At 39.7% G+C, this 22,531-nt stretch overlaps 1 protein-coding gene across 1 annotated transcript in view; it reads right to left on the reverse strand.

The window, feature by feature from the left end:
- The window catches only part of PIK3CB (phosphatidylinositol-4,5-bisphosphate 3-kinase catalytic subunit beta), a 145,120-nt gene extending 123,552 nt beyond the window's left edge, over positions 1-21,568 (reverse strand). Inside the window, exon 1 of the mRNA XM_081800808.1 lies at positions 21,463-21,568. The gene's annotated coding sequence lies outside the window, so the exon portion shown is untranslated. The remainder of the gene's footprint in view (positions 1-21,462) is intronic.
- Between the last annotated feature and the right edge of the window lie 963 nt (positions 21,569-22,531).

The following is a 22,531-nucleotide window of genomic DNA, read 5'->3' on the forward strand; positions in this document are numbered from 1 at the left end:
CTCTAACCCTTCATTTTGTTCATGTGATATCACTGGCTGATTTATGGATATTGAACCATCTTTCCATCCCCAGAATAAATTCTACTTAATCACAGTTTATAATTCTTTTAATGTATTGGTGAATTCTGTTTGCTAATTATTTAATTTTTTTTAATTTGAGAGAGAGAAAGCATGAGCAGGGGGAAAGGCAGAGGGAGAAGACGACTCCCCGCTGAGCAAGGAGACTGATGCAGGGCTAGATCCCAGGACCCTGGGGTCATGACCTGAGCTGAAGGCAGATGCTTAACCAACTGAGCCACCCGGGCGCCCCAGTTTGCTAATATTTTGTTGAGGATTTTTGAATCTATGTTCATAAGGAATATTGGCCTATAATTTTCTTTTCTTGTGGACCCTCGTCTGGTTTTGGTGTCAGTGTAAAGCTGGTCTCATAAAATGAGTTTGTGGTTCCTTCCTCTTCTGTTTTTATGAAAGAGACTAAGAAGGATTGGTATTAATTCTTCTTCAAATGTTTGGTAGAACTCACCAGTGAAGCCATCTGGTCCTGGAATGTTGTTTGTTGGGAGGTTTTTGGTTACTGACTCACTCAACTTATCAGTAATCAGTCTGTTCAGATTTTCTACTTCATGATTCAGTCTTGGTAGACTGTATGGTTCTAGGAATTTATCCATTTCTCTAAGGTTGTCCTATTTGTTGGTGTTAAAACAGCATTATTTTTTGTCTCTTCTCTTCTTAATATACCATTTAAAATGGAGGCACGTGGGTGGCTCAGTTGTTAAAGCGTCTGCCTTCAGCTCAGATCATGACCCCAGCGTCCTGGGACAGAACACTGCATAGGACTCCCTGCTCAGCAGTAAGACTACTTCTACCTCTCCCTGTACCCCTCCACCCTGCTTCTACCTCTCCCTGTACCCCTCCACCCTGCTTGTGCTCTATCTCTCTCAAATAAATAAAATTTAAAAAAAACAAAATGAAATAAAATACTGCTTTGTTGTGGAGTGTGATTCTCACTTTATTCATTTATACCACCCACATCACTTACTGTCACAAATGAATTATTGAGACAGAAAATAAAATGGAAAATGTCATTAGTTTCAATTTCATATCACTAATACAAAAGCTAAACAAAAATATGTTTCCTGATTGAATTCAGCTCTTAAAGCAACCTACACTATTCCTCTTGATCTTTTTTTTATTATTATCATTAAAGAAAAAGTTACGGGGTGCCTAGGTGGCATAGTAGGTTAAGCATCTGCCTTCCTCTCAGGTCATAATCCCAGGGTCCTGGCAGGGAGCTCCACATCAGGCTCCCACCTCAGCAGGGAGCCTGCTTTTCCTCCTCCCTCTGTCCCTGCCCCCTGCTTGTGCTCTCTCTCTCTTAAATAAATGAAATCTTTAAAAAAAAAAATAAAGGAAAAGTTACTATTAGAGGTTCATTTGACTATTTCTCAGCTTCAAAAATGACAACATCCAGAAACTGAGGGAATACTCTCAAGGAATTTAAAATGGACTGGCTAAAACGTTAGCAATGAAAGAAAGCTTTAAGAAACAAAACAATCTAGGGGCGCCTGGGTGGCTCAGTTGGTTGAGCGACTGCCTTCAGCTCGGGTCATGATCCCAGGGTCCTGGGATCGAGTCCCGCATTGGGCCCCTGCTCTGTGGGGAGCCTGCTTCTCCCTCTCCCACTCCCCCTGCTTGTGTTCCCTCTCTCGCTGTGTCTCTCTCTGTCAGATAAATAAATAAAATCTTTAAAAAAAAAAAAAAAAAGAAACAAAACAATCTAATAGGATATTTAAACACTAGCTGCAAGGGCGCCTGGGTGGCTCAGTCGGTTAAGCGTCTGCCTTCGGCTCAGGTCATGATCACAGGGTCCTGGGATCAAGTCCCACATCGCGTTCCTTGCTCAGCAGGGAGCCTACTTCTCCCTCTGCTTGCCACTCCCCCCGCTTGTGCACTCTCTCGCTCTCTCTCTGACAAATAAATAAGATCTTAAAAAAATAATGAAAATAAAATCTTTAAATAAAAAATTAAAAAAAAAATAAAACCTAGCTGCAAAACACTTATTATTACATGACAGAGTTCTGCCTAGTGACCTGCAATGATTTTTAAAAAGACCCCAAGATTCCTTTACTTCTATTCCTCCTTCTTTATTTCTCCTATAACTTCCTACTATTCTTTACTTTTTTTCCCTCTACTGAGAATTGAGGACTATGTACTTTCTCTTATCTGAGCTCTCTCTGGCCAATTAAATAAAGCGGAGGTAATGCTATACTAGTATCCGGACCTAGGTTTACGAAATTGGTAGTTTCAACATGGCAGGGATGTCCACTATCACCACTGCTGTTCAACACAGTCCTAGAATTTCGAGCCTCAGGGTGCCTGGGTGACTTAGTCAGTTCAGCGTTTGCCTTTGGCTTAGGTCATGATCCCAGGGTCTCTCTGTCAAATAAATAAATAAAATCTTAAAAAAAAAAATTAAAAAGAAGTCCTAGCCTCAGCACAGACAACAGAAAAAAGAAATAAAAGGCATCCGAATCAAATTCTCACTCTTCGCAGATGACATGATACTCTATGTGGAAAACCCAAGACTCCACCACAAAATTGCTAAAACTCATACACGAATTCATCAAAGTGGCAGGATATAAAATCACTGCATAGAAATCAGTTGCATTTCTACACACTAACAATGAGACAGAAGAAAGAGAAATTAAGGAGTCAATCCCATTTACAATTGCACCAAAAACCATAAGATCCTAGGAATAAACCTAACCAAGGAGGCAAAGGATCTATACTCAGAAAACTACAGAACACTCATGAAAGAAACTGAGGAAGACAGAAAGAGATGGAAAAATATTCCATGCTCATGGATTGGAAGACAAATATTGTTAAAATGTCTAATGCTACCTAGAGCAATCTACACATTCAATGCAATCCCTATCAAAATACCATGAACTTTTTTTTCCACAGAACTGGAACAAATAATCCTAAAATTTGTATGGAACCAGAGAAGACCCCGAATAGCCAGAGGAATGCTGAAAAAGATGGTGACATCACAATTCCGGACCTCAAGCTCTATTACAAAGCTGTAATCATCAAGACAGTATGGTACTGGCACAAAAACAGACAAATAATCAGTGGAACAGAATAGCGAACCCAGAAATGGCCCCTCAACTCTAAGGTCAACTAATCTTTGACAAAGCAGGAAAGAATACCCAATGGAAAAAAGACAATCTCTTCAACAAACAGTGTTGGGAAAACTGGACAGCCACATGCAGAAGAATGAAACTGGACCACTTTCCTATACTATACACAAAAATAGACTCAAAATGGATGCAAGACCTAAATGTGAGACAGGAATCCGTCAAAATCCTAGAGCACAAAGGCACCAACTTCTGTGACCTTGGCTGCAGCAACTTCTTGCTAGACACATCTCCAAAGGTAAGGGAAACAAAGGCAAAAATGAACTATTGGGACTTCAAGATAAAAAGCTTCTGCCCAGCAAAGAAAACCAAAGACAACCGACAGAATGGGAGAAGATATTTGCAAATGACATATCAGATAAAGAGCCAGTATCCAAAATCTATAAAAAACTTACCACACTCAACACCCAAAGAACAAATAATCCAGTCAAGAAATGGACAGAAGACATGAACAAACATTTCTCCAAGAAGACATACAAATGGCCAACAGACACCTGAAAAAATGCTCCACATCACTCGGCATCAGGGAAATACAAATCAAAACCACAATGAGATACCACCTCACACCAGTCAGAATGGCTAAAATTAACAAGTCAGGAAATGACAGATGTTGGCAAGGATGCAGAGAAAGGGGAACCCTCCTACACTGTGGGTGGGAATGCAAGCTGGTGCAGCCACTCTGGAAAACAGTATGGAGGTTCCTCAAAAAGATGAAAATAGAGCTACCCTATGACCCACCAATTGCACTACTGGGTATCTACCCCAAAGATACAAATGTAGTGATCCGAAGGGGCACCTGCACCCCAATGTTTATAGCAGCAATGGCCACAAGAGTCAAACTATGGAAAGAGCCCAGATATCCATCGACAGATGAATGAATAAAGAAGATGTGGTATGTATACAATGGAATATTATGCAGCCATCAAAAATGAAATCTTACCATTTGCAACAACGTGGATGGAACTAGAGGGTATTATGCTAAGCAAAATAAGTCTGTCAGAGAAAGACAATTATCATATGATCTCACTCATATTGGAATTTAAGAAACAAGGCAGAGGATCATAGAGGAAGAGAGGAAAAAATGAAACAAGAAACTAGAGAGGGAGACAAACCATAAGAAATTCTTAATCACAGGAAACAAACTGAGGGCTGCAGGGGGAGGGGGTGGATGGGGTAACTGGGTGTTGGAAATTAAGGAGGGTACGTAATGTAATGACCCCAGGGTATTATGTAAGACTGATGAGGGGCGCCTGAGTGGCTCAGTCGGTTAAGGCTCTGCCTTTGGCTCAGGTCATGATCTCCAGATCCTGCGACTGAGCCCCACATGGAGCCCTGCCGGCATCAGGCTCCCTGCATCAGGCTCCTTGCTCAGCAGGGGGTCTGCTTCTCCCTCTCCCTCTGACCCTCCTCTCTGCTTGTGTTCTCTCTCTCTCACACATAAATAGATAGATAAATCTTTAAAAAAAAAAAAAAAGTGATGAATCACTGACCTCTATCTCTACAACTAATAATATATTATGTTAATTATTTGAATTTAAATTTTAACAATTTAAAAAAAGAAAAAAACAATAATTTGGTAGTTTCCACCTGCTACCTCTTAAGACACTTACTTATGAGATGCTCATTCTAAAAGCCATGTGTAGGTTGTTTGACCAAGCCCAACTGACTGCCAGCACCAATAGCCAGATTTCTGAGTGAACAGGGCTTCATGACTCCAGCCTGATTATGAGTTTCTTCATTCGAGGCCCAGATATTATGGACCTGAGACAAGATGACCCTGCTGTGCCTTATCCAACTTCCTGACCACAGAAGGGCATAACAAAATGGATGTTTTACACCACTATGTTTTGGGGTGGTTTGTTACAGGAATAGATAATTAGAATATAATCTATTAGATTAAGAGATCAAATTACAGGTGGCTCAGTAGGTTAACTGTCTGACTTGATCTCAAGGTCTTGGGATCCAGCCCTGCATTGGGCTCCCTGCTCAGCGGGGAGTTTGCTTTTCTCTGCCCCTCCCCCTCCCCTTGAGCATATGCACGCTCTCAAGTAAATAAATAAAATCTTTAAAAGAGATCAGGGGCGCCTGGGTGGCTCAGTAGTTAAGCGTCTGCTCTGCGGGAAGCCTGCTTCTCCCTCTCCCACTCCCCCTGCTTGCGTTCCCTCTCTCCCTGTGTCTCTCTCTGTCAAATAAAAAAAAAAACTTTTAAATAAATAAATAATAAAAAAATAAAAATAGAAGAGATCAAATTACACTATTACAGCCAAGAGTTAATTCATCTGTTACTTTTTAAAAAAATTACACACACATACACACCATGTTCTTAAATAGTTTTCACAAGGGCATTTCTTATAAGAAATATCTTCTTCTTATATACAAATAGCTTCAGAATATTAGAAAACCAGTTAATCTCTGCAATTACAACAATCTCCAAATCAAAACTCTACTGAAATTTAAATGGAACTGAGAACTAAAAGCTAAAATTAAATTACCTGTGATAATCTTAATGTTGCTATCAATTCCCCCGAAAATGAGGTATATGTTAAATGAGTTTTTAAAAATGTCGTTATATAAAAATGAAAATTCCTTAAATCATAATTGCTGAAATTAGACTCCAAATTTATAAATTAATACAAGCTGTAGTCAACTTCCTTAAATGTTTATAAATTATTTTAAATTCTTATTTTTTCAAAGAAAATGCAGAATATTTAAACAAGTTCTTAATTTAATATTTCTTTCCTTTTTATTTTTTAGATTTATTTATTTGAGAGAGACAGAGCATGAGCAGGGGTGGGCAGTGGGAGAGGAAGAGGGATAAGTAGACTCCCCACTGAGTGGGGAGCCCGACATGGGGCAGGGAGCCCGAGGTGGGACTCAATCCCAGGACCCCAAGATCAGGACGTGAGCCCAAGTCAGCCCTTAACCAACTGAGCCACCCAGGGTCCCTTTAATTTAATATTTCAAAGCCAACTAATATTTTGTCTACAACTTAGCACAAACATAACCCCAGAATTATTTCATCTCACATTATAAGCTTCCATTCACTATAAGAACATTATGCAGTTTGTACCCAGGACCTGGATAAACCTAGAGAGTTATGAGTAGCCTGGCTGTTAAAATAAAGAGTCAACATTAACGAAAGCAGCTTTAGCATCTAATATTCCTTCAAAATTGCAGTGGAGGGACACCTGGGTGGCTTAGTCAGTTCAGCATCTGCCTTGGGCTCAGGTCATGATCCCAGGGTCCTGGGATGGAGTCTCCCGGCAGGCTCCTTGCTCAGCAGGGAACCTGCTTTTCCTTCTGCCTGCTGCTCCCCCTGCTTGTGCTCTCTCTCTCTGACAAATAAATAAAATCTTTAATAAAAAAAACTGCAGTGGAACAAGGTGAATGGAGACACAATGGAAACACTTCCCTTATGCCTTTTATTTATTTTTTTTTTTTTTAAAGATTTTATTTATTCATTTGAGACACAGAGATACAGAGAGAGAGAGAGCATAAGCAGTGGGAGAGGCAGAGGGAGAGGGAGAAGCAGACTCCCGGCCGAGCCAGGAGCCCGATGTGGGGCTCGATCCCAGGACCCTGGGATCATGACCTGAGCTGAAGGCAGACGCTTAACCATCTGAGCCACCCAGGCGCCCCTCCTTATGCCTTTTAAAGTTCAACTCTAAGGGAAGAAGAATGTGTGTGTTACGAACTTTTGGAGTATAGATCCCTTATTTGATACATTCAGAACTGAGACCTACAGAAATAAAATGACTTTCACAAGGCCACTGCGGCAGACACTGCTTTTCTCCTTCCATAATTATGGGAATGGGGCTGGGCACTAGATCTTCCAACCTCCTGTGCAGTATGAAGTGGTCATGTATGAAGTTCTCCCTAGTGGAATACTGAGGGGAAATGACCTGTGCCACTTTAGGTGAGGGATTTTAAGAAAACTGTTGTGCCGCCTATACCTTTTCTTTCCTCTTCCACTGGTCATAAAGGATGAAGAGTCAAGAGATGGAGGAAATCACCTGGAAGAGAGCCACCCACCAAAGAGGACCATCTACCTTAGATTATCCCATGAGTAACAAATAAATATCTATTGTGTTTGAGCCATTACTCATTTTCATTCTCTTAGAGCAAACTGGACTTCACTAATTTAGTCATACACATAGTTTAGGTAGTTGCAAGGCCATGATTAAAAACCGCATATCCTCCCTCAGTCACATTCAGTCCAATGCTCTGCCTACTCTACAACTGTATTTTCCTCTCACCCTACTCCAACCAAACAGAAAACAGAATTATGAAGAGTGGGGGAACAACAATGATGAGACTATGTTTATGATACTAGCAAATCACTCACTCCTATTTAAACTCAACAGCTTTCATCCTTGTTTATTACTTTTCACAATGCATTTTTTAATCCCCTGGTAAAAATAAACATAGTTACAGCCTTCTTTCTCCTCCAGACTGTCATCTGACTAGAATTACTATATTTTTGGGGGCACCTAGGTGGCTCAGTTGTTGAGTGTCTGCCTTCAGCTCAGGTCATGATCCCAGGGTCCTGGGATCGAGCCCCACATCGGGCTCCCTGCTCCACAGGAAGCCTGCTTCTCTCTCTCCCACTCCCCCTGCTTGTGTTCCCTCTCTCATTGTGTCTCTGTCAAGTAAATAAAATCTTAAAAAAAAAAACAACAGAATTACTACATTTTTAATAAATAAATACAGAGGCACAGACTATATGAATTTGAGGCATGTATATGAAAGAATGCTAAGGGAAGGGGATATTTTTTTTTTTTTAAGATTTTTTTTTATTTATTTGACAGAGAGAGATACAGCGAGAGAGGGAACACAAGCAGCGGGAGTGGGAGAGGGAGAAGCAGGCTTCCCACCGAGCAGGGAGCCCAATGCGGGGCTCGATCCCAGGACCGTGGGACCACGACCTGAGCCGAAGGCAGACGCTTAACGACTGAGCCACCCAGGCGCCCTGGGAAGGGGATATTTTAACACAGACGTGAAGGAAGAGAGGAAATTAGCTAGGCAAAGTGAGAAAGAATATATCCAAAGACCTAAGAAACCTCAAACATTTGAGGAATTCAAAGACAGCCATTAGGAACATGGAGAGGCAGAATGATACTGGAGAGACTAGCTACATCTAGATTCTGGTAAGCCATATTGAGGTGTTGCCCTTGATATTAAAAAAAGACAGGAAAAGACTCAATGAAGAATGTTAAACAGGTGAATAAAAATAGATTGAAACAGGTAAAGGGGATTAATAGTACATTTATTTTGATGAGTACTGGATAATGTACAGAACTGTTAAATCACTATATTGTATACCTGTAATATAATACTGTATGTTAACTACACTGGAATTAAAATAAAAATTGATCAAATAAATAATTTTTATAAATTTTAGTGAGAAAATAAATATGTAAAAATCATGAACCCAACAGAAAAATGGGCAAAATAATTAAACACAAACTTCAAAGCAGCCAAAAAAATCCATAAACATATGGGGGAAAAGATGTTAAACCTCATTATTCATCAAGGTAACAAATTAAAAACTGCAAGGAGATACCATTTCATAGATCACTGCTGGTGGGAGAATAAACTGATTCAATCTCTTTCAGAGTCTGGCATCAAAAATTCCATTACTAAGTACATAACCTTGAAAAAAACTTAACCAATGATGCCACACGTACATGAATGTTCAATGTGGAATCGTTCATAATATCTGAAAGCTAGACACAACCTAAATGCACATTAATAGAATGGATCAGTAAGTTGTACTGAATATTTTACAATAGAGAAAATCAGTATAATACAACTATACACATCACCATGAATGAACCTTACAATGTTAAGAGGAAAAAAGAATATATACGATATGACTCCATTTACATAAGTACAAATACAATGTTAAATATTTTTCAGATATATACATATAGATGGTAAAGCTATAAAGAAAAACAAGGTTGGGACACCTAGGTGGCTCAGTCGGTTAAGCATCCAACTCTTGATTTCGGCTTAGGTCATGATCCCAGGGTTGTGAGACTGAGCCCCACATGGGGAGCCGCGCTCAGAGTGGAGCCTCCTTAAGATTCTCTCCCTCTTCCCTCTGCCACTCTCACACCCCCCAAAAAGGAAAAGAAAAAAAAGTAAGGAAATAAAATATTCATCTAAGTGTAGCTTGGGGAAAGTAAGAAAAATAAGACACACAGGATTGGCCTGGCTATTATGCACAGAGGTTTTATTTTTTATTGTTCTTTAAATTATAAATTTATTTTTTAAAAGATTTTATTTATTTATTTATTTGAGAGAGAGCAAGCATGAGAGGGGGGAGGGTCAGAGGGAGAAGCAGACTCCCTGCTGAGCAGGGAGCCCGATGTGGGACTTGATCCCAGGACTCCAACATCATGACCTGAGCCGAAGGCAGTCGCCTAACCAACTGAGCAACCCAGGCGCCCCATAAATTTCAGTTTTAATGTGATCTTCTGTATACATGCTGAATTTCACACTTTTTTTTACACACTGAGAGCAATAACATATGTAAAGCTCCCAGGCAGCACCTAGCATGGAGAACTCATTTGATGGGAACCCATTCCCCATTTTGCTCTGTGACCTCCGTGTTGGTGATAACTAAACCCAAGCTCCAGATTTCTCCTGTCACCTGCAGTTGCTTCCCCTCCAGCACTGCTCCAACCTAAGAATCTTGACCATCCTCATACTGCTTCTCCTTATAACCTCTGTCTTTACCTCTAGATTCTGTGAGGGAACTGACATTAGCAGCTGAATAAGGAGTTATGATTCTACTAAACTTTATTCCTGCTACCCTTGCTATTGTCTAAATAGTGAGTTCCTGACCAACAGGGACAGGCTCTTTTATCTTTCAGGTTCTGTACAGTGCCTGATACCAGACATGAATAATCATCTGCTGAATGATGAATAAATAAATACAAACATTATAGATCTAAGCTACTACCTGAAAATAAGATTAAAGTTTAAAATCAGGCTGGTGGGGCGCCTGGGTGGCTCAGTCGTTAAGCATCTGCCTTTGGTTCAGGTCATGATCCGGGAGTCCTGGGATCGAGCCCCGCATCGGGCTCCCTGCTCCAGGGGTAGCCTGCTTCTCCCTCTCCCACTCCCCTTGCTTGTGTTCCCTCTCTCTCTGTGTCTCTCTCTGTCAAATAAATAAATGAAATCTTTTTTAAAAAATAAAATAAAATAAAATCCGGCTGGTGCAGGAGCACCTGGGTGGCTCAGTCGGTTGAGGGTCCAACTCTTAATTTCTGTTCAGGTCATGAACTCGGGGTCCTGGGATCCAGCCCCATGTTAGGCTCTGCACTCAGCAGGGAGTCTGCTTGAGAATCTCTCTCTCTCCTTCCCTCTGTCCCTCCCCCCTCTAAAATAAACAAATAAAATCTTTAATGAAAATTAAAAAAAAAAAAGGCTGGTGCTTATTCATATTCCCCAGACCCTTTCATAGCAATGGTTTTTTTTAACTGATATATAGTTGACATATAATGTTATATTAATTTCAGGTATTCAACATAGGAATTGAACAATTCTATAGCCCCTTCACAGTTTTAAGGAAGACTCTCTTGGCTGCTCAGGAACAGCAGAAAGATACCTCCAAAGTTGCTTTAAAATCTCTGCCCATAAAAATAGTGGATTTGTAGTCATGGTCTGTATATAATAATCTCCAATCATTAATAATTCTTAAAACTAAATTTAAAAAGCTTTGAATAGGGACGCCTGGGTGGCTTAGTCATTAAGTGTCTGCCTTTGGCTCCGGTCATGATCCCAGGGTCCCGAGATCGAGCCCCGCATCAGGCTCCCTGCTCAGCGGGAAGCCTGCTTCTCCCTCTCCCACTTCCTCTACTTGTGTTCCCTCTCTCACTGTCTCTCTCTGTCAAATAAATAAATAAAATCTTTAAAAAAAAAAAAAAACTTTGAATAAAAAATTAAGACTTTTCAAAGTAACATAAATTATTAAAGTTTTCATTTATTTATTTATTTATTAAAGATTTTATTTATTTGACAGAGACACAGCAAGAGAGGGAACACAAACAGGGGGAGCGGGAGAGGGAGAAGCAGGCTTCCTGCAGAGCAGGGAGCCCAATGCGGGGCTCGATCCCAGGACCCTGGGATCATGACCTGAGCCGAAGGCAGATGCTTAACGACTGAGCCACCCAGGCGCCCCTTATTTATTTATTTTTACGTAATCTCTTTACCCAAAGTGGGGCTCAACCTCATGACCCCATGCAAGCCTGGCACCCCACATAAATTATCTTCTATTTCAGTTTTAACTATTGTAATATTTATAATTATACTTAAAATATACTCTGTATTATGCATGAAAATTGTTAATCCTCCACAAAAACAAAACAATGATATTTAATAACATGTGGCATAAGAGCATGCTCTTATATTGGAAAACTGTACTGACATCAACAAGGCAGCCATTTATATTGCCCTTTATATACTACTTCCTCTGTCATGTGGCAGTCAAAAGGCTAAGTGAGATGCTTGCAGCAAAGAAAACAGTTTTGAAAGGTCATGCTACGCAGATAGCCAGAATTTCTTTCACAATATCCTCACTGTCTACGGTAGACTATATGGACAATCTGAGCACAGTTATTTTCTGAGTAAAAGCAAAAACCACGTTATCAAAGAACCAGAAACAGTAGGCACTCAACAATATGATCTTTATGAACATTTTTTCTAACTGCATAAACATTCAATATACATTAAAGAAAAAGAACCCTGAGGCAAAGAAAAGAACTGGAGGAAGAGGAACTAATAAAGACGGGAAGCAAGTTTAAACCACTCAGTTTATTCACAGTGTTCATGTAACATGATAAGAAGCTTCTAAAGTAAGTTTTTTTTTTTTAAGATTTTATTTATTTATTTGACAGAGAGAGAGAGCTAGCATACAAGCAGGCGGGGCAGCAGGCAGAGGGAGAGAAAGAAGCAGACTCCCCACTGAGCAGCAAGCCCGATGTGGGGCTCCATCCCAGGACCCTGGTATCATGACCTGAGCCGAAGGCAGACGCTTAACTGACTGAGCCACCCAGGCGCCCCATAAAGTAAACTTTTTGAAATTAAAATATGTCATTTAGCAACAAAAAGCATAATTATAACAATACTTAAGACAATGAATACCATCTACTTCAAAATTTCAAAATCTTAATGACAATTACAAACAAGGTGCAAAGCTTCAAAAACCTCTGCAAGAGCTATAATCCCATCAACATTTTTTCCTTTAATAATTCTTATTGGTCTATCATCCATCTAAACAGACAACATCTTTCCTGAACTATCACACAGACAATGTATGAGTCAACAGCAAGATGAAAATTTCCCAACCTCCTTATAAAATTTCCAATCTCGGAAGTTAACAAGTGTACTCTTTGGGGGAAGAAAAAATCATTCTAGCTCGTTTAATCATCTTGTCCTATCCTGTGAAATTATAATTATTCCTACCTACTAATCAAAACACAAAGCTTTCTCCAGAGCCAAGTGAAGGTACTAGTATATTAGATATCACAACCAAGTTACATAGACACAGTATCCGTAAGTTTCTGGCAACATATTCTTTTTAAGCCTCCAGAATTTTAAATTCACAGGAATTAACTAGAACACAACTTTCTTTACCAGTTCTGATCTTACAGCAGAGCATGAGGATTTGTGTTACTTCTATAACTACTAAAAACAATCTATGATATACACTGTTCTAAGATAATACATATACTTAAAACATTCCACTATTCAAAACCAAAAGTAAACTACAAATTGTAACCCTTGTATATTAGTGGTGGGAAGGTAAAATGGTACAACGACTGTGGAAGAATATGGCAGTTCCTCAAAAATTTAAACACAGACTTACCATATGATCCAACAATTCCACTACCCAAAAGAATTAAAAGCAGGGGGGCACCTGGGTCACTCAATCAGTTAAGCATCTGACTCTTGATTTCGGCTTGGGTCGTGATCTCAAGGTCATGAGATCAAGCCTGACACTGGGCTCTGGGCTCAGCAGGGAGTCTACTTCTCTCTCCCTCTCCCTTTGCCCCTCACCCCCCACTTACACTAAGATAAATAAATCTTTAAAAAATAAAAAAGCAAGGGGCGCCTGGCGGGCTCAGTCATTAAGCGTCTGCCTTCGGTTCAGGACATGATTCCAGGGTCCCGGGATCGAGCCCCGTGTCAGGCTCCCTGCTCAGCAGGAAGCCTGCTTCTCCTTCTCCCACTCCCCCTGCTGTGTTCCCTCTCTCGCTGTGTCTCTCTCTGTCAAATAAATAAATAAAATCTTAAAAAACAAAACAAAACCTTCCTTGAGCACCTCGGTGGCTCAGCCAGTTAAGTGTCTGCCTTCGGCTCAGGTCATGATCCCAAGGTCCTAGGATCGAGCCCCATGTCCTCAGTGGGGAGCCTGCTTCTCCCTCTGCCCCTCCCACTGCTCATGCTCTCACTCTCTCTCTCTCTAATAAATAAAATATTTAAAAAAAAAAAAAAACTTCCTTGAGTCTAGACTCCTTACCATGGCCATAGGACCAACACGGCCCAGCCCTACCTACATGAACTTCATCTCATGATACTATGGTCCTCTTCCATTCTGTTCTAGAGTATGGGACTTCTTTCTATATCTCCAACACAACAAGCTTGTTTCCACTTGAAGGTTCTTACTTAGTTTGATTTTCAAGTGACAGAATTTTTGTCTTTCACACCTTATCTTTTTTTTTTTTTTAAAGATTTTATTTATTTGACAGAGAGAGACACAGTGAAAGAAGGAACACAAGCAGGGGGAGTGGGAGAGGGAGAAGCAGACTTCCCGCAGAGCAGAGAGCCCGATGTGGGGCTTGATCCCAGGACCCTAGGATCATGACCTGAGCCAAAGGCAGACGCTTAACGACTGAGCCACCCAGGTGCCCTTTCACACCTTATCTTAATGTCACCTCCTCAGGAGTAAACACCAAGGGGTGCCTGGGTGGCTCAGTCAGTTAAGCATCTGCCTTTGGCTCAAGTCATGGTCTCGAGGTCCTGAAATTGAGCCCCACATGAGGCTTCCTGCTCGGTGAGGAGTCTGCTTTTCTTTCTCCCTCTGTGCCTCACCCCACTCGTGCTCTGTCAAATAAATAAATAAAATCTTAAAAAAAAAATAAAGGGGGTGCCTAGGTGGCTCAGTCAGTTAAGTGTCTGCCTTCGGCTCAGGTCATGATCCTAGGGTCCTGGGATCAAGCCCCACATCGGGCTCCCCGCTCAGAAGGAAGCCTGCTTCTCCCTCTCCCTCACCCTGCCACTCCCCCTGCTTATGCACACTCTCTCTCTCTGTCTCTGTCAAATAAATAAATAAAATATTTTAAAAGAAAAAAAGAAACAAAAGAAGTAATCACCCAGCCACTCTACCAGGCGCTTTGTTTTAAAATTCTCTTCGTTATCACATTACAATTTGGTATTTTTCTGGATCTTATCTATAAGAATACCTGGCACAAAGCAGATGTTTAATAAATATTCAGTGAATTTGGTGATTACAATGTTTTCCCTAAATATTTTCTTTTCCCAGGATCCCAACACCCCTAATTAACTATATACCTAGCAGATAACCTTAATCCCTACCTTATTAACAAAGTAGGATAAGGAAGAATTACACAGTTTTCCTCCTCTTTGCCTAAAAATTCCTTGATTTGCTTTCTTCTATTCCTCTGGTTTCTAAGCAGAAATGTTGCTACTTTTCTGTAAGAATTAAGCCCTTTACCCATGTCCTTGATCTCAAACCTTTCTACCTCCTCCTGGCAATTAATCACTCTAATATTTAAACTACTAAACTCTAATGGATCATTCCCCTTTACCTAAAATATACTACATGCTAATGCAAAAATATCTCCTATATGGCTAAGTCCTCACAACTGCACAAACTTCTTGAAAAACATTCTACTTTATTCTTCATGCTGTGTAGGTTGCAAAACCATTTACTTAACTCTTTTTTTTAAGAGAGAGAAAGGGGGGAGGGGCAGAGAGAGAATCTTAAGCAGGTTCCACATCTAACACGGAGCCCGGATTCGGGGCTCAATTTCATAACCCTGAGATCATGCCACGAGCGGAAATCAAAGAGTCAGACACTCAACTGACTAAGCCACCCAGATGTCCTTCATTAACTTCTTAATAGTTAAATTCAGTGATGCTTTCCAGGGTATTAAAATCCTTAATCTTGGGGCGCCTGGGTGGCTCAGTCGGTTAAGCATCTGCCTTCGGCTCAGGTCATGGTCCCAGGGTCCTGGGATCGAGCCCTGCATCGGGCTCCCTGCTCGGCGGGAAGCCTGCTTCTCCCTCTCCCACTCCCCCTGCTTGTGTTCCCTCTCTCGCTATGTCTCTCTCTGTCAAATAAATAAATAAAATCTTTAAAATAAATAAAATAAATAAAATAAAATAAAATCCTTAATCTTTCTACAGCATCTCATCCCTCTAAAGAGCCTCTCCCTGAAAGTCTTTACTACGCTTCAAAGAAAGACGCTGCATGATTCTGGTCTCCTTAATATTTTTCTTATTTCTCCTTTACAGATTCTTTTTAACAACATCCACTCATTTACCATAGATACTTCCTAAAGTCCTGCACTTAACATTTTTCTCTTGGCTAGGGCCCTGTAAATATTACCTACTTTCAATTGACATTCTATGTGAATTACTCCAAAATCTATTATATCCAGGTCCTAAAGTATATTTTTCTAATTTCCAGTTTCATATTCCCACAATTAAGGAAATATTCTAAAACGTCTACCTATAACTCAAAAAATGTGTCTAACAAAATTCATCATGTTACAGTCCCACCCACTAGACCATTAGTACCAGTCTTTCCTCATAGTTTCCTTACTTCTTCTGTTCATGGTACCATCATACTTCAAGCCACCAGAACTCAAAATCTTGGATTCGTTTGTATGACTCCTTTCTTCCATATTCTCTGCCAAATCTACTTCTGAAATCTCTGCTGTTGAATGAACTCAATCAGGTAGTCATTATTTCACTTCTGCAGCCCTGATCACAGCTGTAATTAGCCAATTCATTTCATGAACATTTGTTAAGCACTTAACTTGCCTGCAAGACTAGAAGCCCAGTTTAGCTGGCAAAATAAGCCCAGGCCGGTAATGTCTGTCCTTATTAACAGAACATAGACCATGTAATTTATCATCCATGTAATGTATCACTGGATGAACCATGTAATTTATCATCCAAACCAGTAGACTTAAAAGCAAAAGAGGGCATTAAAAATAGGTGAACAGGGGCGCCTGGGTGGCTCAGTCATTAGGTGTCTGCCTTCAGCTCGGGTCACAGTCCCAAGGTCCTGGGATCGAGCCCTGCATTGGGCTTCCTGCTCAGCGGGGAGCCTGCTTCTCCCTCTCCCACTCCCCCTGCTTGTGTTCCCTCTCTAGCTGTGTCTCTCTCTGTTAAATAAATAAAATCTTTAAAAAAAAAAAAATAGGTGAACAGCCAAGGGTGCCTAGCTGGCTCAGTGAGTGGAGCATGTAACTTTTAAACTGGGGCTTGTGAGCTTGAGCCCCACTTTGGGTGTAAAGATTACTTTAAAAAAAATAAAATCTTGGGGCACCTGGGTGACTCAGTCAGTTAAGCATCTGCCTTCAGCTCAGGTCATGATCCCAGCATCCTGGGATCAAGCCCCACATCAGGCTCCGTACTCAGCGGGGAGCCTGCTTCTCCCTCTCCCTCTGCCTGCCTGTCTGCTTACTTGTAATCTCTCTCTCTCTCTCAAATAAATAAATAAAATCTTTAAAAAAATAAAAAATAAATAAAATCTTAAAGAAAACAGTTGGACATCTAGAGATGCAAGAATGGTTCAATATCCGCAAATCAATCAATGTGATGCGCCACATTAACAAAATGAAGGATAAAAATCATATGATCATTTCAATAGATACAGAAAAAGCATTTGACAAAATTCTACATCTGTTCATGGTAAAAACTCTCCACAAAGCAAATTTAGAGGAAACACATCTCAACGTAATAAAAACTATATATGACAAACTCAAAGCTAACATAATACTCAAAGCTGAAAGTTTTTCCTCTAAGATCAGGAATAAAACAAGGATGTCCACTCTCAACACTTTTATTCAACACAGTACTGGAAGTTCTAACCACAGCAATGAAACAAAAATAAATAAATAAAAGGCATCCAAATTGGTAGGAAAAAGTAAAACTGTCACTATTTGCAAATGACAAGGTATAATATATAGAAAATTAAAAAAAAAAACAAAACCCTAAAGATTCCACCAAAAAAAAAAAATATTAGAACTAAAAAATTAATTGAGTAAAGTTGAGGGCACAAAACTAATATACAGAATACTGTTGCATTTCTATATGCAATAATGAACAGAAAGAGATATTAAGAAAATAATCCCATTTACAAGTGCATAAAAGAATAAAATATCTAGGAATAAATTTACCCAAGGAAGTAAAAGACCTGTACTCTGAAAACTATAAGATATGATGAAAGAAACTGAAGACCGGGCATGTGGGTGGCTCTGTCAGTTAAGCATCCAACTCCTGATCACAGCTCAGGACCTCATGAGTTCAAACCCTGTGCTGGACTCCACGCTCAACTTTTAAAAAAGTTTAAAAAAAGGAAGCTTTAAAAATAAAAAAAGAGCAGGGCACCTGGGTGGCTCAGTCGTTAAGTGTCTGCCTTCTACTCAGGTCATGGTCCCAGGGTCCTGGGATCGAGCCCCACATCGGGCTCCCTGCTCCGCGGGAAGCCTGCTTCTCCCTTTCCCACTCCCCCTGCTTGTGTTCCTGCTTTCACTATCTCTCTCTCTGTCAAATAAATAAATAAGAAATCTTTAAAAAAATAAAAATAAAAAAAGCTGGGTGGCTCAGTCGTTAAGCGTCTGCATTCAGCTCAGGTCATGATCCCAAGGTCCTGGGATCGAGCCCTCCATCGGGCTCCCTGCTCGGCAGGAAGCCTGCTTCTCCTTCTCCCACTCCCCTTGCTTGTGTTCCCTCTCTTGCTGTGTCTCTCTCTATCAAATAAATAAATAAAATCTTTAAAAAATAAATAAATAAAATAAAATAAAAAATAAAAAAAAGAAATTGAAGACAACACAAATAAATGGAAACATATACCATGTCTATGGACTGGAAGAATTAACATTGTTAAAATGTCCATACTACCCACAACAATCTACAGATTCAATGCAAGCCATATCAAAATACCAACAGTATTTTTCATAGAACTAGAATAATCCTAACATTAGTACAGAACTACAAAAGACCCTAAACAGCCGAAGCAACCTTGAGAAAGAACAAAAACTGAAGTATCACAATTCTAGATTTCAAACTACACTAAAAACCTATAGTAATCAGAACAGCATGGTACTGGCGCAAAAGTAAGACCCATGGATCAATGGAACAGAATAAAAAGCCAAGTAATAAACCCATACTTAATGTGGTTAATCTACAACAAAGGAGGCAATACACAATGGGGAAAGGACAGTCTCTTCAATAAATGGTGCTGGGAAACTGGACAGATACATACAAAAAAATGAAACTGGACCACTTTCCCATATGGTACACAAAAATAAACTCAAAATGGATTAAAGACCTAAATGTGAGACCTGAAACCATAGAACTCCTAGAAGGAAACATAGGCAGTAAATTCTTACACATCAGCCTTCATGGTATTTTTCTGGATTTGTCCTCCCAAGCAAGGAACAAAAGCAAAAATAAATAGTTGGCAGTATGCCAAAATAAAAAGTTTCTGCACAGCAAAGGAAACCATCTACAAAATGAGAAGGCAATTTACTGAATGGGAGAAGATATTTACAAATTATGTATCTGATAAGTAGTTAATATTCAAAATAAATAAAGAATTTATACAAGTCAACACCAAGAAAACAATCTGATTTTAAAAATGGGCAGAGGCACTGAATAGACATTTTTCCAAAGAAGACATACAGATAGCCAAAAGACACATGAAAAGACGCTCAACATCATTGATCATCAGGGAAATGCAAATCAAAACCAAAATATCACTTCACACCAGTTAGAATGGCTAGTACCAAAAAGACAAGTAGTAACAAATGTTGGTGAGGATGTAGAGAAAAGGGAATCCTTGTATACTATTGGTAGGAATGTAAATTGGTGCAGCCACTTTGGAAAACAGCATGGAGTTTCCTCAAAAAATTAAAAATAGAAATACCGGGGTGCCTGGGTGCTCAGTTGGTTAAGTGTCTGCCTTCAGCTCAGGTGATGATCCCAGGGTCCTGGGATTGAGCCCTGCATTGGGCTCCCTGCTCAGCAGGGAGTCTGCTTCTCCTCACTCAGCCCCTTCCCCTGTTGTGTTCACTCTCTCAAATAAATAAAATCTTTTAAAAAAATAAGAAATAAAAAGAAATAACCAGGGGCACCTGGGTGGCTCAGTCGTTAAGCGTCTGCCTTCGGCTCAGGTCATGATCCCAGGATCCTGGGATCGAGCCCCGCATCGGGCTCCCTGCTCGGTGGAGAGCCTGCTTCCCCCTCTCCCACTCCCCCTGCTTGTGTTCCATCTCTTGCTGTGTCTCTCTCTGTCAAATAAATAAATAAAATCTTTAAAAAAAAAAAAAAAGAAATAACCATATAATTAGGTAATTTCACTTCTGGACACTTACGAAAAGAAAACAAAAACGCTACTTCAAAAAGATATATGCACCCCTATGTTTACTGCGGCATTATTTACAGTAGCCAAGATATGGAAGCAGCCTAAGTGTCCACAGATAGATGAATGAATAAAGCTGTGATATACATGTATAAAATGCAGTATTACTCACCCATAAGAAAAGTGAAATCTTTTTTTTTTTTTAATATTTTATTTATTTATTTGACAGAGAGAGACACAACGAGAGAGGGAACACAAGCAGAGGGAGTGGGAGAGGGAGAAGCAGACTCCCCGCTGAGCAGGGAGCCCGATGTGGGGCTTGATCCCAGGACCCTGGGATCATGACCTGAGCCGAAGGCAGACGCTTAACGACTGAGCCACCCAGGTGCCCAGAGAAGTGAAATCTTGCCATTCATGACAACATGGATGGACCTACAGGATATTATGCTAAGTGATATAAGTCAAAGGCAAATACCTTATGATTTCACTCATATGTGGAATCTAAAAACAAAACAAGCAAATAAACAAAGAAACAGACCCCTAAATATAGAACTGGGGGTGGCCAAAGGGGAGGGTAGTGGCAGGGTGCATGCAACTCTTGATCTTAGGATTGTGAGTTCAAGCCCCATGATGGGCATAGAGATTACTTAAAAAAAAAATAAAAATAGTAAAGATCAATAAAAATTTTAAAAAGATAAAAACTGGGACGCCTAGGTGGCTCAGTTGGTTAAGCATCTGCCTTCCAGTTGGGTCATGATCCCAGGGTTGTAGGATCGAATTCTGCACTGGGCTCCCTGCTCAATGGGGAGCCTGCTTCTCCCCCTGCCTGCTGCTCCCCCTGCTTATGCTCTCTCTCTCTGACAAATAAATAAATAAAATCTTTAAAAAAAAAAAAAGATAAAAACTAACTCATGGGGATAAAAAAGTACAGAGCAAAAAAAAAAGTTGGGCAATTACAGAATGATATATGCCAATTATATCTCAAAGCTAGGGGGAAAAGTTTGGCATTAATTGATCTACAAGAGGCTTAAACCAGGATATATGGTCATGCTAACTAGAACTCCAGTACTTAGGAAAATGATTGCTGCATCCTAAGTACATTCTACCTACTGATTTAATAAATGAATTCGAGATGGAATATTCACTTTATCACCTCCTCTTCACTCTTTTACTGCAAACTTATTTTCAGCCACAAACACTGTCTTGAAAGGGGCAAACAATAACCTCCTAACTACCAACTCCGAAAAAGGTCCAAAAAGCTTCAGTTTTGAATTAACCTCTCTAAACAGCTTTCAACAATACTATCCCCTCCTCCGTCCTTGATGAAGCTCTGTTAACAATGAGATAAACATAATCCTAACCATCAGACTATTTTAAAACAACGCCTAGGATTTCTACCTTTCTAACAGAGATTAACTAAAAGATTTAGAATCTAGGGGTGCCTGGCTTACTCAGTCAAAAGAGCATTCAATTCTTGATCTCAAGGTCATGAGTTCAAACCCCATGTTGGGAGTAGAGATTACCTAAAAATAAAATCTTAAAAAAAAAAAGATTTAGAACCTAACTAATATTCCCTTCCTTCTATTTTTCAACTTCTGGAAAATGAACGTAAGTAAAGATACAAAATTGGATACTTACCTCAAAATGATAGCCCCCATTTCAGTCTTTTAAGATATCAGATGATGACATTACTTATTTTTTTAAACTGAAGTTTTCGTGGAAGACTTTCAAATTAAAAGACACACTACAAAAAAGGGTGAAGATAAAAGGTATTAACACCTAAATGAACTAAATTAAAAATAAATTTATTACTTGTATGACATGACTGTTTATAACTATTTTTAAATATGGGGAAAAATATAAGAAACATATGAACTACAATATTAAAATTGTAGATCATTAGAATAAGAAGGGAACTAAGTAGACACCCTATACAACTACCTAAATCCTCTCATTCAGATCACCTTTTTGAAACCTCTTTTCTGTAACATGCTAATTTTTTTTCAACTTCTCAACCTATTCCTCTATCTACATCATAAGCTACTAACTATGGATAGCTTATTTCATCTTCCCCCCTTCTCTAGTATTTGAAACACACACAATATATGGAAAGATGCATGCAAGCAAACGTAAGATGAACACTATAAATCACCATCCCACAGAAGAACACCAATAACATTACATCTACCTACATGCTCCTCTCATCCCAACCTTTATCCTGAATAATTATTCCATTACTGTTTAAAACAGAACTTTGTCACACATGTATATATCCCTAAATAATGTTTTGTTTAGCTTTGTATCCCTGGCTCCCTTTTTCAGCTTGATAAATTCATATGCTGATGGAGTCTTCAGGGATGTGAATTTTGTCACTCAAATATTTTTCTAAGCTTTATTCATGTTACTTTTTAATTCTCTAGAGCGTTTCATTATGTAAATACGCCACAATGTATTTATTCTGTTTTCAAGCATTTAAGATGGTTTAAAGTTTTTTGCTTTTATCAACATTATTATACAAGTCTCCAGGTGCACATGAACAAGAATTTCTTTAGGGTATGCTTTTTTTTTTTTAGATTTTATTTATTTATTTGACAGAGAGAGACAGCAAGAGAGGGAACACAAGCAGGGAGAGTGGGAGAGGGAGAAGCAGGCTTCCCGCGGAGCAGGGAGCCCGATGCGGGGCTCGATCCCAGGACCCTGGGATCAT

This window comes from Leptonychotes weddellii, chromosome 1 (genome assembly GCF_054177405.1).
Source record: "Leptonychotes weddellii isolate Sample4059 chromosome 1, ASM5417740v2, whole genome shotgun sequence".
In the NCBI taxonomy this organism is placed as follows: Eukaryota; Metazoa; Chordata; class Mammalia; order Carnivora; family Phocidae; genus Leptonychotes; species Leptonychotes weddellii.